General features: G+C 45.2%; 1 long non-coding RNA gene across 4 annotated transcripts in view; it reads left to right on the top strand.

The window, feature by feature from the left end:
- Positions 1-13,965, top strand: part of LOC143935219 (uncharacterized) — a 98,317-nt gene that overhangs the window by 10,029 nt on the left and 74,323 nt on the right. For 2 of the 4 annotated variants that reach the window (XR_013263472.1, XR_013263476.1), the window contains exon 2: positions 11,534-11,651. This is a non-coding gene — a long non-coding RNA (uncharacterized LOC143935219). Of the gene's footprint in view, positions 1-9,262; positions 11,652-12,117; positions 13,211-13,965 lie in introns of those variants that run through there. The other 2 variants (XR_013263477.1, XR_013263474.1) reach the window with 2 other exon arrangements.

Below are 13,965 nucleotides of genomic sequence, written 5' to 3'. Positions count from 1 at the left end.
CAGCTCTCCGGGCGGCCAGTGTGAGCAGCTCAGCCCTGACAATGTGTGAGTGTTGGAAGGTGACACCGAGTGACATCATCAGCAGGGAGAGCCCAGCCCACAGGTGTACAGGATGTATAGGAGTGCAGAGAGGGCACACAGGACTGGAGGGGAACATTCTAATGAATTACAAAAAAAGGAAGGTGGAGTGCCACCAACTCCAGCAGTGATTACACTTATGCCAAGGTAGCACTATAAGTCCCAGCACTCCCAGTGTACAGATAGCAACATGCAGCTAATGCCCAGCTACAAGTCCCAGACTTCTCACTGCACAGATATCATCATGCAGCCAATTTGGAACTACAAGTCCCAGTGATCCAAGTGTCCAGATAGCAGCATGCAGCCAATACACTACAGGTCCCAGCAATTCACATGTCCAGATAGCAGCACGCAACCAATATGAAACTACAAGTCCCATTGTTCCAGGTAGCAGCACATAGACAATACAGAACTACATGTCCCAATAGCAGCGCACAGACAATACAGAACTATATGTCCCAGTGTCCTGGTAACAGCATGCAGCGAATACAGAACTACAAAATCCAGCAGGGCCAATATCCAGATAGCAGCATGCAGACAATATTCGACTAGAAGTCCCAGTGTCCAGGTAGCAGCACACAGCACATTTGGAACAAGTCGCAGATCCTGATAGCAGCACACAGCCAATGTGGCCATACAAATCCCAGGTTCTGATAGCAGCACACAGGCGATATGGCACTACAATCCCCAGGTTCTGATAACAGCACCCAGCCAATATGGCACTACAAGTCCCAGGTTCTGATAACAGCACGCAGCCAATATGGCACTACAAGTCCCAGGTTCTGATAACAGCACGCAGCCAATATGGCACTACAAGTCCCAGGTCCTAATAGCAGTACACAGCCAATATGGCACTACAAGTCCCAGGTTCTGATAACAGCACGCAGCCAATATGGCACTACAAGTCCCAGGTCCTAATAGCAGTACACAGCCAATATGGCACTACAAGTCCCAGGTTCTGATAGCAGCACACCTAGAAGTCCCAGGTTCTGATAACAGCACACAGCCAATATGGCACTACAAGTCCCAGGTTCTGATAACAGCACACAGCCAATATGGCACTACAAGTCCCAGGTTCTGATAGCAGCACACAGCCAATATGACACTACAAGTCCCAGGTTCTGATAGCAGCACACAGCCAATATGGCACTGCAAGTCTCAGCAGTCCCAATGCCCAGGCACCCACGTGCAGCCAATACAGAACTACCAAGCAGCCCCAGTGTGCAGGTAGCAGTACACAGCAAAAATGGAACTACAGGTGCCAGCAGTTCCAAGCCATTTCCTTCTAGTCTCTTACTAGTAAAGTATAATATTCCCTGTGCTCATTTCTCTCACAAGCAAGCAGCCAGCATAATAATTTATACATTAACAAAAATAAAACAAAGAAAGGAGTGACATTATACAACATACAAAAACTAAAACATAAAGTCCACAAATATGCAAACCATCAAATGTAATATCCTGAGAGTTACAGTCCACTATTCAGTCTATTCTAAAATCCCAGAAGTGTCAAACACCAAGTGGGAGCTGAATGATGCTTTCCTCCTTCACTTGAGCGCACACTTCATCATTATTTGGGACTCCAGAAACGCGGTGCGTCCATATATGTGCGGCCAGACATCTCTTGTATACGACCAATGGGTGCCCATCATTTCACAAAACCTTATTCCTTTAATAATTAATGCTTGGAGGCGTCTTCAGTCGCAAACACTCACCCCCAATAAGAAAGAAGGAAATATACACCAGATTGAGTAGATCATTACGTTTCATTGAAATTTAATACACATAAAAGTCACCTTTCCAGATTTCATTGTGCAGCATACTTAGTCCATTGTAGAATGCTGCCAGTGAAGGTCCCCATGGGTGGCTCAGGATTCAGCCACTTCCTGTTGAATTGGCTGAAATTCAAGCCATGGGTTGCTCTGTGGACATCACCCAATTGTCAGGAGTATGTAATGTACAGAGTGCAATGGTCCAAAGTATGTAATGTTATTTCCATAAATATGTAACACATACAGTACCTGAGAAAAGTATTCATACCCCTTGAAATTTTACACATTTTGTCATGTTACAACAAAAAACACAAATTTATTTTATTGGGATTTTATGTGATAGACTAACACAAAGTGGCACATAATTGTGAAGTGGAAAGAAAATGATCAATGGTTTTCAATTTTTTTTTACAAATAAATATGTGAAAAGTGTAGCGTGCATTAGTATTCAGCCCCCCGGAGTCAATACTTTGTAGAGCCACCTTTCACTGCAATTACAGCTGCAAGTCTTTTTGGGTATGTCTCTACCAGCATTGCACATCTAGAGAATTACATTTTTGCCCATTCTTTGCAAAATAGCTCAAGCTCTGTCAGATTGAATGGAGAGAGTCAGTGAACAGAAATGTTCAAGTCTTGCCACAGATTCTTAATTAGATTTAGGTCTGGACTTTGACTGGGGCATGCTAACACATGAATAGGCTTTGATATAAACCAGCCTTTCTCGACCTTTTCAACACAGAGGAACCCTTGAAATAGTTCTCCGGTCTCAGGGAACCCCTGCTAAAAGTTAGAAATCTACAACTCATGATACATTAGTGTGATGGTCAGTGGGAAGAATGGTCTTTACATTTGTGGTCATTGGGAAGAATTACCTCCTTACAGATAGCTAAAAAGATCAATGGTGTCAGTGGGAACTTATCTGAGAGGCAGTAATTGCCCAATGCTGAAGGAACCCCCCTAGCAACCTCTGGAAGAACCCTAAGGTTCCACTGAACCCTGGTTGAGAATCACTGATCTAAACCATTCTATTGTAGCTCTGGCTGTATGTTTAGGGTCGTTGTCCTGCAGGAAGGTGAACCTCCGCCCTAGTGTCAAGTTTTTTGCAGACTCTAATGCCCTGTACACATGGGAGCTTTTTGATGGAAATTCCGATCGTGTGTACACAATTCCGAAGCACAAAGTTCCACGCATGCTCGGAATCAAGCGGAAGACCGCCACTGGCTATTGAACCTAGTTTTTCTCGGCTTGTCGTACATGTTGTATGCCACCGTGTTCTTAATGTTCGCAATTTCTGACCAACTTTGAGTGACCGTGTATATGCAAGACAATTTTGAGCCAACATCCGTCGGAAAAAATCCATGGATTTTGTTGTCGGAATGTCCGATCAATGTCCAATCGTGTTTACAGGGCATGACAAATTTTCTTCTAAGATTGCCCTGTATTTGGCTCCATCCATTTTCTCATCAGCTCTGACCAGCTTCCCTGTCCCTGCTGAAGAAAAGCATCCCAACAACATGATGCTTCCACCACCATGTTTTACTGTGGGGGTGGTGTGCTCAAGGTGATCTGCAGTGTTAGTTTTCCGTCACACATAGCGTTTTGCTTTTAGGCCAAAAAGTTACATTTTGGTCTTATCTGAACAGAGCACCTTCTTCCACATGTTTGCTGTGTCCTCCACATGGCTTCGTACAAACTGCAAATGGGACTTCTTATTGATTTCTTTGATTAATGTTCTCCTTGCCCGGCCTGTCAGTTTAGGTGGACGGCCATGTCTTGGTAGGTTTGCAGTTTTGCCATACTCTCTACTTTCCACTTTTGGATGATGGATTGAACAGTGGTTCGTGAGATATTCAAAGCTTGGGATATTTTTTTATAACCTAACCCTGCTTTAAACTTCTGCACAACTCTATTCCTGACCTGTCTGGTGCGTTCCTTGGCCTTCATGATGCTGCTTGTTTACCAAGGTTCTCTAACAAACCAGTGAGGGCTTCACAGAACAGTTGTATTTATACTGAGATTAAATTACACATAGGTGGACTCAATTTACTAATTAGGTGACTTCTGAAGGCAATTGGTTCCACTAGATTTTAGTTTGGGGTATCAGAGTAAAGGGGGCTGAATACAAATGCAGATATTTCTTTGTAAAAAATGTTCAAAACCATTTATCATTTTCCTTCCACTTCACAATTATGTACCACTTTGTGTTGGTCTATCGAATAAAATTCCAACAAAATACATTTATGTTTTTGGTTGTAACATGAAAACATTGGAAAAATTTCAAGGGGTATGAATACTTTTTCAAGACGCTGTACAACAGTTTCATGTTTGTACCATAAAGCACAGCGTACAGCGTTTGGCAGTCAGGATTATGTAATGCATGTGGTTTGTTACTTAATCTTGACCACTGCACACATTATGCTGTGCAATACTGTACACACTCCTAACTGCTGCGCTCCCAGCATACAGAGTGCAGTAGTACTGAAAGAGACACTTATAACACACACACAGCACAAAGTACAAGCATTCAGCCAAAAATCTTTCGCCAGCCAGAAAAAAAATTCTCATGCTAAAATCACCCCTTCCCCACTTGCAAAAAGCTCCTTTCTTCCCCCCTCCTTAAGAAAAAGAAATGTTCACCAGTAAAAATAATCCACCTTCTAAACGTGAACCTCCAAGCAAAGGAAAATTCCACCCCATAGAAACAGTCCACCACTCACATCTACACCTCCTTGTCCACTGCTTACCATTGTAAGCCCTGGTCTTCAGCTCACCTCTGCAACCCCTCGTCCTCGGCTCACCTCTGCAACCCCTCGTCCTCGGCTCACCTCTGCAACCCCTTGTCCTCAGCTCACCTCTGCATCCCCTCATCCTTGGCTCACCTCTGCAACCCCTTGTCCTCAGCTCACCTCTTCAGTCCCTCATGCACCGGTCACCTCTACAACCCCTCATTCACAGCTCACCTCTGCAACCCCTTGTCCTCAGCTCACCTCCACAACCCCTCGTCCTCAGCTAACCTCTGCAACTCCTTGTCCTCAGCTAACCTCTGCAACGCCTCATCCTCATTTCACCTCTGCAACCCCTCGTTCTCAGCTCACCTCCACAACCCCTTGTCCTCAGCTCACCTCTGCAACCCCTCATGCACAGTTCACCTCTGCAACCCCTCATCCACAGTTCACCTCACCTCTGCAACCCCTCATTCACAGCTTACCTCGGCAACCCCTGTTCTCAACTCACCTCTGCAAGCCCTCAACCTCATCTCAACTCTCTACCCCTCATTCTCAGCTCACCTCTGCAACTCCTTGTCCTCACCTCACCTCTGCAACCCCTCATGCTCAGCTCACCTCTGCAACCCCTCATGCTCAGCTCACCTCTGCAACTCCTTGTCCACAGTTCACCTCTGCAACTCCTCATCCTCATTTCTCCTCTGCAACCCCTCATCCACAGTTCACCTCTGCAACCCCTCATCCACAGTTCACCTCACCTCTGCAACCCCTCATTCACAGCTTACCTCGACCATGATATCTGGTTTTAGGAGCATTTGTTTTACTTTAAAGGAAACCTGTCAAATACTGGTTATTTACGGCTTGAATTTCCTGCTACATCAGCTTAAATTTGAGCCGTGGGTTTTCCTGTCAGCACCACTTGGCTTGACAAATTACAGTCTGAAAACTCTCAGCTTAACAGTGACTGCGGCCAATGAGATGCAGCCACTGTTCAGGAATTCTGGCCGTGGGAACAGCAACTGTCAGAATACAATAGCCGGCAGGGAAGATTCCTCCGTCCACGCTAATGGATGGGGAATTTGTTTCATTTTTCTTGTTCAACCCTCAGGGCTGAATGAGATAAATGTTCATAATGTCAATCTTAAGGCATAGACAATGGTAGGCTTGCTTTATTTTCCAGCCAGTCAAAACTCTAAGGGCCGGTTCACACTGGGGGCGATGCGAGGCGACACGACTTGCCTCGCCGCGACCTGCCGCGACCTCAGCGGCGACTTGCAAATGACTTCTGTATAGAAGTCAATGCAAGTCGCCCCGAGGTCGCCCAAAAGTAGTACAGGAACCTTTTTTCTAAGACGGAGCGACTCGAGTCGCTCCTCTTAGAACGGTTCCATTGTACAGAACGGGGGCGACTTGTCAGATCGCGGCACGGCAAGTCGTGTCGCCTCGTGACGCCCCCTGTGTGAACCGGCCCTAACTGAACCAGACGTTGCTTAGGGTGGAATGAGTCACCATGTGTGCAACTCATAGTTTAACACATTACTAACCAAGAAATTACACCAGGTGCCCCCATCAGATTCCCTCCTTACATCAGGTGTCCCCAGCAGAGTCCCTCATTACATCAGGCACTGCCAGCAGAGTCCCTCCTCACACCAGGCATTCCCAGCAGAGTCCCTACGTACACCAGGCATTCCCAGCAGAATCCCTCCTTACATCAGGCACTGCCAGCAGTGTCCCTCCTCATACCAGGCATTCCCAGCAGAGTCCCTCCTTACATCAGGTGTCCCCAGCAGAGTCCCTTTGTCAAACTTCCACGTACCTGACTGATGAGCCTGATATAGCAGGGGAAGGTCTCCCTTACGTGTCTGGTTCGTGGCCCCTGGTAGTATGAACAGGAGGCATGGGAGCACAGAGTGGTATGAGAGCTTGGCGGGTGACTGCAGAAGTAAAGGCCCAGGATCCTGGTGCAAGTGGATTGGTGATCACTAGTCAGCTGGAACACAGGCAGCAGATGCAGAGCAGGAGCAGAGCAGGCAGGTCAGGTCACAGTCAGGGTTTGTAATAGACGGGCAGCACAGTACAGAGGAGCAGGCAGGTTCAGAGTCCAGGTCACAGGCAGGGTTGGCAACAGGCGGGCAGCGTAGTACAGAGGAGCAGGCAGGTTCAAGGTCAAAGACAGGCAGAAGACAGAGAATAATCCAATGGACAAGCCGGGTAGTCAGGAGATCAGACGTTCAGACAGGTTAATGGGAACCCTGGACACAGGGAGCTGCAGATCGGACAGCACTGAACAAATCCACGCTCAGCCATACCGCCATCCACACTCAGCCATCCCGCCATCCACGCTCATCCATCCACACTCATCCATCCACGCTCATCCATCTCGCCATCCACGCTCAGCCATCCCGCCATCCATGCTCAGCTATTCCACTATCCTCGCTCAGCCATCTTGCCATTCATACTCATCCATCCATGCTCAGCCATCCTTCTGTCATACTTATCCACCCATCCATTCTCAGCCATCCATACTCAGCAATACTCATCCATCCATCCATGCTCACCCATCCCATCCACCCCCAGCCATGCTCAGCCATACTCAGAGATACTCAGCCATACCCAGCCATACTCAGCCATACTCAGCCATACCCAGCCATACCCAGTCGTACCCAGCCATACTCAGCCGTACCCAGTCATACCGAGCTTCACCCAGCCATAAAGAGCTGTACCCAGCTGTACCCAGCCATGCTCAGCGATACTCAGCCATACCCAGCTATACTCAGCCGTACTCAGCCATACCCAGTCATACTCAGCCGTACCCGGCCATACTCAGCCGTACCCAGTCATACTCTGCCGTACCCAGTCATACCCAGCTATACTCAGCCGTACCCAGCCATACTCTGCTGTACCCAGCCATACTGAGCTGTACCCAGCCATGCTCAGCCATACTCGGCGATATCCAGCCATACTCAGCCGTACCCAGCCGTACTCAGTCATACCGAGCTGTACCCAGCCATTCTCAGCCATACTCATTGATATCCAGCCATACTCAGCCATACTCAGCCAAACCCAGCCATGCTCAGCCATACCCAGTTGTGCTCAGCCAAACCCAGCCTTACTTGGCCTCTGTATGTGGCCAGGCTATGGAAGTCTCAAACATGTGGTATCGCTGTACTCAGGAGGAGTAGGGCAATGTATTTTGGGGTGTAATTTTTGGTATGTACATGCTATGTGTTAAAAATATTGTATAAATGGACAACTTTGTGTTAAAAAAAAAAGTTTTCATTTTCTTTCCACATTTTCAAAAAATTTGTACAAAAAAATGACATGTTCAAAAAACTCATTATGCCTCATATATTATAGGTTGGAGCGTTTCCATTGTCCTGGTGCTTCAGGGCCTTCAAAAGTGTAAGAGGTAGTCAAGAAATTAGATGTGTAATTTATGCTCCAGAACACTTGATGGTGCTCCCTGGATGTTGGGTCTCTGTAAGTGGCCACGCTGTGTAAAAGTCTCACACATGTGGTATTGCCATACTTGGGAGGAATAGCAGAATGTGTTTTGGGGTGTCATTTGTGGTATGCATATGCTGCGCATGAGAAATAACCTGCTAATATGACCATTTTGTTAAAAATAAAAAAAAATCTTGATTTTGCAAAGAAATGTGGGAAAAAATGATACAACTTAAAAAAAACTCACCGTGCCCCTTTCTAAATACCTTGGAATGTCTACTTTCCAAAAAGGGGTAATTTGTACTTTCCTGGGATGCTTGGTCTCAAGAATTGAGCTAGGCCATCAGTACTTCAGGTGTGATCAATTTTCAAAGATTGGCACCATAGCTTGTGGACTCAATAACTTTCACAAAGACCAAATAATATCCACCAATTTGGGTTATTGTTACCAAAGATATGTAGCAGTATAAATTTTGGGCAAAATTTATGAAGAAAAATTACTAATTAGCTAAATTTTATAAGAGAAACGAAGAAAAATGTTTTTTTTTTTTACAAAATAAAAAACCCAGTGGTGATTAAATACCACCAAAAGAAAGCTCTATTTGTGGGAAAAAAATTACAAACATTTCATATGGGTACAGTGTTGCATGTATGAGTAATTGGCATTCAAAATATGAGAACATTGAAAGCTTAAAATTGGTCTGGTTAGGAAGGGGGTTTAAGTGTCCAGTGGGTAAGTGGTTAAGGTAGGCTAATGTCACGCACACACGATCGGAAATTCGGCCAGCAAAAGACCGATGAGAGCTTTTGGTCCGAAAATGTGATCGTGTGTATGCTCCATCTGACTTTTGCTGGCCAAATTTCGGCAAGCAAAAGATTGAGAGCATGTTCTCAATTTTTCGGCCGGAAAAAGTTTGTATCCGAAAATCCATTCGTGTGTATGCAATTCCGACACGCAAAAACTCGCGCATGCTCAGATTCAACTACGAGATGGAAGCTATTGGCTACTGGCTATTGAACTTCCTTTTTTTTAGTCCCGTCGTACGTGTTGTATGTCACTGGGCTCTTGACGGTTGGAATTTGGTGTGACCGCTTGTACGCAAGACAGATTGAGCGAAAACCCGTCGGAATTCCGTCGGGAAAACCATCAGAGCTTTTCTGACCAAAATTCCGATCGTGTGTATGCAGCATAAGTTTATATTTTTACAGCGACATTACATTTGTTACTTTTACCTTTACTTTCAGTGCAGCAAACTCTCTCCAGAAGTTCAGCGAGGATCTCTGAATGATCCAATGTTGTCCTAAATGACTGATGGTGATAAATAGAATCCACCTGTGTGTAATCAAGTCTCTGTATAAATGCACCTGCTCTGTGATAGTCTCAGGGTTCTGTTGAAAGCGCAGAGAGCATCATGAAGACCAAGGAACAAACCAGGCAGGTCCGTAATACTGTTGTGGAGAAGTTTAAAGCTGGATTTGGATACAAAAAGATTTGCCAAGCTTTAAACATCCCAAGGAGCACTGTGCAAGCGATCATTTTGAAATTGAAGGAGTATCAGACCACTGCAAATCTACCAAGACCTGGCCGTCCCTCTAAACTTTCAGCTCAGACAAGGAGAAGACTGATCAGAGATGCAGCCAAGAGGCCCATGATCACTCTGGATGAACTGCAGAGAACTACAGCTGAGGTGGGAGAGTCTGTCCATAGGACAACAATCAGTCGTACACTGCACAAATCTGGCCTTTATGGAAGAGTGTCAAGAAGAAAGCCATTTCTCAAAGATATCCATAAAAAGTCTCATCTAAAGTTTGCCACAAGCCACCTGGGAGACACACCAAACATGTGGAAGAAGGTGCTCTGGTCAGATGAAACCAAAATCGAACTTTTTGCCCACAATGCAAAACGATATGTTTGGCGTAAAAGCAACACAGCTCATCACCCTCAACACACCATCCCCACTGTCAAACATGGTGGTGGCAGCATCATGGTTTGGGCCTGCTTTTCTTCAGCAGGGACAGAAAATTGAGGGAAGATGGATGCAGCCAAATACAGGACCATTCTGGATGAAAACCTGTTGGAGTCTGCAAAAGACCTGAAACTGGGACGGAGATTTATCTTCCAACAAGACAATGATCCCAAACATACAGCAAATTCTACAAAGGAATGGTTCACAAATAAACGTATCCAGGTGTTAGAATGGCCAAGTCAAAGTCCAGACCTGAATCCAATCGAGAATCTGTGGAAAGAGCTGAAAACTGCTGTTCACAAATGCTCTCCATCCAACCTCACTGAGCTCGAGCTGTTTTGCAAGGAAGAATGGGCAAGAATTTCAGTCTCTCGATGTGCAAAACTGATAGAGACATACCCCAAACGACTTGCAGCTGTAATCGCAGCAAAAGGTGGCTCTACAAAGTATTAACGCAAGGGGGCCGAATAATTTTGCACGCCCCACTTTTCAATTTTTTATTAGTTAAGAAAGTTTCAAAAATCAAATAGATTTCGTTCCACTTCACAATCGTGTCCCACTTGTTGGTGATTCTTCACAAAAAATAAAATTTTTATATCTTTATGTTTGAAGCCTGAAATGTGGCAAAAGGTTGAAAATTTCAAGGGGGCGAATACTTTCGCAAGGCACTGTATATATATATATATATATATATATATATATATATATATATATATATATAGTAAGGCCTAACTAAATAGTAAAAAATATATATATTTTTTTTACTATTTAGTTAGACAGACAAAACCCGTCATTGAGTGCCTAATCCTGATCTATGGTCAGGCGGAGAATATAATCAAAATGTCTGTAGGAATTGGGAGACATATTCTGATTGTTTCAGTGCTGGACAGGCAATTAAGGAGCAACTTATTGCCCAATACCACTTTTTATGCACTTTCTCTCTATGGTATCCCCTTAGCTCATCTTTTTCCCAATGCAAATTCTTTTTTTTCTTTCTAAATGGAAATACCTTATTCAATCTTCTTTCTCCTGCACTTCCAGCAGCCCCCTAAGACGATTACATCACTAGGCGATTCGCAAGGGTTCCTGAGATAGCGGCGTTATGTATCCCAGGAGTCCTTGCGAATCGCCTACTGCTGAAATCTCGGGTTGGCAACCTGTCAGGAAGAAGGAGAGCCATGGAGAGGCATTACTGCGCATGCGCGAGATGCACTTTATAAGTTCTGGATTTTGAACAGATGTAGAGGGATATAGAGAAAGGAATATGGCAGATAAACAGGTACAACTTGTGTAGGAAGATTTGTTTAATCTCTATGTATCACCTGAATCCAGACAATTCATTGGGTATATGAAAGGGTTTACAACCACTTTAATATCCAATTAATCCAGGGCCTAGAAGGTCTAAACTTTGCACCTTGAATCAGGTTGTTCTGTACCCATTGTCCATGATTCTGGTATTATCCCATTTGGAAACTGTATTATTGGTGTAACTATTTGTTGCCATTAATTTGCTAATGTTTATGGTATTGTTATTGTCTTACTGTGCTAGGCTTGTTGCCAGAATAAACACTCCTTCTCGCAGCCTCGGTGTGCCAGAAAGTGCGGTACTATCCAGTGGATCATCAGCAACAGAAATGGGAACCCCAACATTAGAGGCATTCTCAGGGGTAAGTGTCCCTCCCACCACTACTCTTTTACCAACAGTCACCTCTGCATCCCCCTACCACCACTGCTCACCTCTGCATGCTTTGCCACCGTCTTTCATTATTGCTTACCTCTGCATCATCTCCATCCATCGGATGCTGACCCTGGAACCTGGAGGGGAAGGGAGGCGGGGGCAGCATTTAGTGGAACCAATCGGCTGTACTAATCAGCTGTATTTTCCCTGCTGCAGCTTCTCCTCCTCTCCCTTCCGCTGGCATTTAGCTGCTGCAGGGAGGAAAATGCAGCCAATTGGTTCCAATAAATGCCACCCCGCTGCCCCTCCGTTCCAGATTCCTCTTTCTTCTGCTCGTTCCCCCTGTGTGCTCCCTTGCTCGCCACCATCCCCATCTTAAGGTAGGCTAAGTTTAAGTTCTTTAAAAAGAAACGCACTGAACCCCAGTGATCTTTTATCTCTTTCATGTTGTTCAGGTAGATCTCCACCTCTCAAAGGTTTCCTACCCCTGGATTCGGAACTACGGACAATGGGATTTGGATACCTTTTTGATATGGGAACGAGAGACACCTATTAGCAAACGTATGTAGGCATAGAACACGCCCCCTCAGGGAGGTTAAAAAGTGCAGGTACAGAGGGACTTTGTTCCAAATCAGGGCAGTCCCTTGAAATCAGGGACAGTTGGGAGCTATGGATATGTAGTGAGCATAGGGCAATGCCCTGCTAGTTTCAAATGAAAGTGAGGAGGGAAAAAATGGAGGAGCTCACAGAGGATGTTACAAGGAGGCAGAAAAACACAGCAAGAAATAATTTTGTAAAAAATGGATTACAGAGCCATTGAGTAGTGTAGAATTGATCATTTTTGGAGAATAAGGATATTACTTGAGTCTATTTAAATTGCAGCTGCAAGTGACAGACATGGCTGCAGCTCAAAAGATCATCACGGCTGCAAACCTGTGTGCAGTAAATGAGTGCACAGCGGGAACCATCCCTCTTGGGACCTGTGCCCTGGACACATTGCATACGGTACAGATATGCCAATGTCTCTCATAAACGGGGTCCCCAACTGCAAACGGAGTTTCCCAACTATGGGTACTTTGATTGCAATGCAGAAATAGACAGGCGGCTCACCTAGATTCAGCCCCTTGCACCTTAACCACCTTAATACCGGACACTTTTTCCAACTTTCAGCTCTCTGGAACTTTGAATTACAATTGCGTGGTCATGCAACACTGTACCCATATGACATTTTTATATTTTTTTTAAGATAGATAGAGCTTTTTATTGGTGGAATTTATTTCACCACTGGGTTTTTATTTTTTATTTATTTATTTTTATTCTTTGTACTCCTCACCTGGTTGCCCCACACACGCTTGACACCATCTGAACCAAATAAGTTTATCTTGGTCTCATCAGACCACAGGACATGGTTCCAGTAATCCATGTCCTTGGTCTGCTTGTCTTCAGCAAACTGTTTGCGGGATTTCTTGTGCATCATCTTTAGAAGAGGCTTCCTTCTGGGATGACAGCCATGCAGTCCAATTTGATGCAGCGTGCTGCATATGGTCTAAGCACTGACAGGTTGACCCCCCAACCCTTCAACCTCTGCAGCAATGCTGGCAGCACTCATATGTCTATTTCCCAAAGACAACCGCTGGATATGACGCTGAGCACATGCATTCAACTTCTTTGGTCGACCATGGAGAGGCCTGTTCTGAGTGGAACTTGTCCTGTTAAATGGCTGTATGGTCTTGACCACTGTGCTGCAGTTCAGTTTCAGGGTCTTGGCAATCTTCTTATAGCCTAGGCCATCTTTATGTAGAGCAACAATTCTTTTTTTCAGATCCTTAGGGCCGGTTCACACTATTGAGATGGCAGACATCACATGTAATTCGCAGCACACTGCTGTTCGCATTACATGCAATGTCTGTGCGGTGCGATGTCAGCCATACAGATAGTATGGCTGATATGGCACCGCATTCGGTGCAAACACGCACAGGGCCCTTTTTTCTGTTCAGACCAGAATTGGATCGCATGTGTGTTCACACATATGCGATCCGATTCATGTCTGAACTGTCAGTTCGCAGTGCGATATGCGAGCTGAAATGGGGGTGTTGTTAACATATAATGACACTCCCCAGCAGTTCGCATATGGCAGTGTGAACTGCCATGCATGTCAGGTGCAATGCCGGAACCCGCAGTTGATTCTCAGGATTCTCGCAAAGCAATATTGTGAACCGGCACTCAGAGAGTTCTTTGCCATGAGATGCCATGTTGAACTTCCAGTGACCAGTATGAGAGAGTGAGAGCGATAACACCAAATT

Source organism: Lithobates pipiens, unplaced genomic scaffold (assembly GCF_037356315.1).
Source record: "Lithobates pipiens isolate NorthernLeopardFrog02 unplaced genomic scaffold, aLitPip1_a1.2 Scaffold_10, whole genome shotgun sequence".
In the NCBI taxonomy this organism is placed as follows: domain Eukaryota; kingdom Metazoa; phylum Chordata; class Amphibia; order Anura; family Ranidae; genus Lithobates; species Lithobates pipiens.
Note: the sequence above shows the minus strand (reverse complement) of the source record. Positions and strands in the feature narration are given on the sequence as shown.